The sequence below is a fragment of the Bos taurus genome, chromosome 2 (assembly GCF_002263795.3).
Source record: "Bos taurus isolate L1 Dominette 01449 registration number 42190680 breed Hereford chromosome 2, ARS-UCD2.0, whole genome shotgun sequence".
Lineage (NCBI taxonomy): Eukaryota > Metazoa > Chordata > Mammalia > Artiodactyla > Bovidae > Bos > Bos taurus.
Genome location: NC_037329.1, coordinates 57,545,115 through 57,549,273, shown reverse-complemented (window position 1 = coordinate 57,549,273; position 4,159 = coordinate 57,545,115). Strand labels below are relative to the sequence as shown.

At 42.2% G+C, this 4,159-nt stretch overlaps 1 pseudogene; it reads right to left on the bottom strand.

The window, feature by feature from the left end:
* Positions 1-2,130: 2,130 nt before the first annotated feature.
* LOC614748 (aldo-keto reductase family 1 member B1-like) lies at positions 2,131-3,093 on the bottom strand (annotated as a pseudogene).
* Positions 3,094-4,159: the final 1,066 nt, after the last annotated feature.

Sequence of the window (4,159 nt, the reverse complement as noted above, 5' to 3'; positions counted from 1 at the left end):
TAAAAGTGTCCTTCAATATAATGGGATACAATGTTTTATCTTATTTATGAATTAATAATGAGTTATTTAATTGTTATAACAACAGAGAGACATTTAAAGGGAATTTAAATGGCTAGAAGAGGTCAAGAAGGTAACTTAAATCTTTGATTTAGACAATAGTGCTTCTGAAACAACCAGAGAACCCAAGCCTAGCCTAATAGATTTTAAGTATAATTTAAAATAAAAACAGAAATAAAAATTACATTTTTAAATTGAGAAAAAATAAAAATATTTATTTTGTACCATACCTGATAATTCACATATTTGAAGACTTTCATGGGTCTCATCCAGTTGAGATCCAAATTATTCTGTACTTTTTAGATTTTTTAGTCCCTGCTTTTATGACACTAATGAAAGGTTGTTGTTGAATCACGCGAATACACCAGGATTCTTGGCCCCCGGAGGAGAAGAATTCAATCCGGGGCCAGAGACGAGGCTTGATGGCAAAGTTTTATTAAAGTATAAAGGAGATAGAGAAAGCTTCTGACATAGGCATCAGAAGGGGGCAGAAAGAGTACCCTTCTGCTAGTCTTTAGCTGGATGTTATATAGTCACTAGCAGTCTGTTAATGAAAGAAAGGAGTGTCTTAAAATTCAGAATGGCACCAGGCCCCTCACCCATAAGATGCATTTTGAGATAATCTTGGCACCAAATGGTTTATCCTGGGCCATAAAATGATTAACTTGAATCTTGAAGAAGGGCAGACCACCATACAAATAGTTTCATTTACATAGATTAGGGGAACAATATCCATACTGGTTTGTCAAGTAGGTTCTGGGCCAAGAGGCAGAACCGACTTGGAGACAGAGTTTGGGGTAAAGGCATAGTACATTACCATAGCTTAAGACAAACATTTCCATAAGAAAAAGGCATTGGTTATCTCTAGACTCGAGAATAGCTAACTGCAGGCGAAGCTGGGTGTCATTATGGCAACACAATATTTTAAGAGAAACCTCCCTTTAAATTTGTATAGAGAAGGAAAAAATATTGCTAGTTTGTTTCCTCCTGCCGCTTAAGAGAGATAAAAATGTCTGACACTTGCAGGCTATTTCCTCTATTTGGAGACCCCTGGCCTTCCTGCCTGTTACCCTCTCACTAAGGGGAAAAAAAAAAAAAAAACTTCTGAGAAGTCCAATCCAGAGTAGCATCTTCTGGAGCTGATTTTCTTTTCCTTCTACAAGGTTCTACAGGATGTGATCTTTTTTTTTTTCTTTTAATTGTTTGAGATATTGAAAAGACTTGCAAAAATAATACAGAGAATTTTGCTTTTCACAAAAAATTTCTAAGTATTAATATTAATATTTCACCACATTTGCTCCTCTCTTGCTTTATATTTATATAAAATTACCCCTGGTGGCTCAGACAGTAAAGAATCTGCCTGCAATGTGGGAGACCTGGGTTCAATCCCTGGATTAGAAAGATCCGCTGGAGAAAGCATGGCAACCCACTCTAGTATTCTTGCCTGAAAAACCCCTATGGTCAGAGGCGCCTGGTGGGCTACAGCCCATGGGGTTACAAAGAGTCGGACAGGACTGAGAAACTAAGCACAGCACAGCGCCGATGGAGTGCTATTTCTTAAATTGTGGTTTTTTAGATTATGTAAGTGTTTTTAACTAAAACCACAACTCCTCCTAATTTAGACCAGTAATTGCATATACTTTTCCCCAAGGATCTTATTTAAAGCAAAGAAAAAACATCTTTACTTTTGCTTTGCTGTTCTGTTTGTTTTACTGGTAGATTTTTTTTTTTTCATAAGAACACTTTTTATTTGAGGCAAAGAAAAGTCTAGCTGAAAGGATTACTGTACCAAGCAATCAAAATCCCACTGTTAGAGGCACTATTCTGATTTTGTAAATTCAGTTTAGAAGAGTATTTGGGTTGCATGTTCCCCAGCTCCCCTGACAAGAAGGGCAAAGGAAAACTGAAGAGACTTCTATTAATCTACTGATTCTGTTCTTTGGACCTGACACCAAGCTGGCCCAGCCCTCACCCGTTTGTCTAGAAGTCGCTGATCCACCACTGAGGGACACGGGCCAAATTACGCAACACACAGGAAAAGAGGTGGGGGATGGCAGGTCATCTGGCCAAGGGCAGACACTCGCGGCTTCAAAACTCCTCGTGAAAGGGGTAATCCCCGTGGGAGGCACAGCTCACCAAGGCACAAGCCCTCCAGTCCCTGTTGTAGTTGAGCAAGGTGGTCATATCCTCCTTGTTCAGTTCAAAGTCAAAGACCTGGAAGTTCTCAGCAATGTGTTCAGGAGTCACCGACTTGGGGATCATGATCAGGTTCCTCTGCATGGGGAATCAGATCAGCAACTGGGCTGTGGTTTTATTGTGCTTGCCTGCAATCGCTCTGATCCTTGGGTCCTCCAGTATGGTAGGGTCCTCGGGCTTGGCCCAGGGCCTGTTGGGAGAGCCGAGAGGACTATAGGCAGTCACCACAATGCCTTTGGAGTTGCAGTACTGGATTAACTTCTGAATGAGGTATGGGTGGCACTCGATCTGGTTAAACGCTGGCTTGTATTTTAAGCCGGTTTGTTTAAGAATCTTCTCCACTTTGAGATGGTTGAAGGAGGGACTCCAATAACTCATCAGCCCTTCGTCCACCGGCTCTTCCATGGCCGTCCAGGTATCCATGAAATCTTTCTCACTGGGAATCACATTGATGTCCTCATCCAACAGGAAAAAGTCTTTCATAGGCTTGAAGCCCATGGGCCAGTGGATGAGGTAGAGGTCCAGGTAATTCAGCTTCAGGTCGCTGAGCGCCTTCTGGCAGGCTTCTTTCACCAGATCCTTGTTGTGCTTTGTGCACCACAGCTTGCTAACAATGAAGAGGTCCTCAGTTTCACAATCTTCTCCTGCAGCTTCGTGTGGAGGGCCAAACCCACCTCATTCTCATTCTGCTACATGTGGGCACAGTCAATGTGACAGTACCCAGAGTCAATCGCCACCTTCACAGCCTCTGTCACTTTGCCTGGAGGGGACTTCCAGGTGCCCAGCCCCAAGATGGGCATCTTGGCGCCGGTGTAGAGCACGATGTGGTTGGCCATGACTGCTGAGCTGCACTGACAGGGATCAGAGGACCGTGGTAGATATTTTTCTAGTCTACTTTTTTTCACTGAAGATATAATGACTTAAATATTACCAATGTATGGGAGGATTTCAATTCTGTTGCTTCTGAGACCTTTCCCCTTTTTCCAAGGGATGATCAATACCCACAGTTTTAGGGACCTGGTATCAGAATAGACGAACTGTACAAAAAACATCTTCATGACCCAGATAATCACGATGGTGTGATCACTGACCTAGAGCCAGACATCCTGGAATGTGAAGTCAAGTGGGACTTAGAAAGCATCACTACGAACAAAGCTAGTGGAGGTGATGGCATTCCAGTTGAGCTATTCCAAATCCTGAAAGATGATGCTGTGAAAGTGCTGCACTCAATATGCCAGCAAATTTGGAAAACCCAGCAGTGGCCACAGGACTGGAAAAGGTCAGTTTTCATACCAATCCCAAAGAAAGGCAATGCCAAAGAATGCTCAAACTACCGCACAATTGCACTCATCTCACATGCTAGTAAAGTAATGCTCAAAATTCTCCAAGCCAGGCTTCAGCAATATGTGAACTGTGAACTTCCTGATGTTCAAGCTGGTTTTAGAAAAGGCAGAGGAACCAGAGATCAAATTGCCAACATTCACTGGATCATCAAAAAAGCAAGAGATTTCCAGAAAAACATCCATTTCTGCTTTATTGCCTATGCCAAAGCCTTTGACTGTGTGGATCACAATAAACTGTGGAAAATTCTTCAAGAGATGGGAATACCAGAACACCTGACCTGCCTCTTGAGAAATCTGTATGCAGGTCAGGAAGCAACAGTTAGAACTGGACATGGAACAACAGACTGGTTCCAAATAGGAAAAGGAGTTTGTCAAGGCTGTATATTGTCACCCTGTTTATTTAACTTATATGCAGAGTACATCATGAGACGCTCTGGACTGGAAGAAGCACAAGCTGGAATCAAGATTGCTGGGAGAAATATCAATCACCTCAGATATGCAGATGACACCACCCTTATGGCAGAAAGTGAAGAGGAACTCAAAAGCCTCTTGATAAAAGTGAA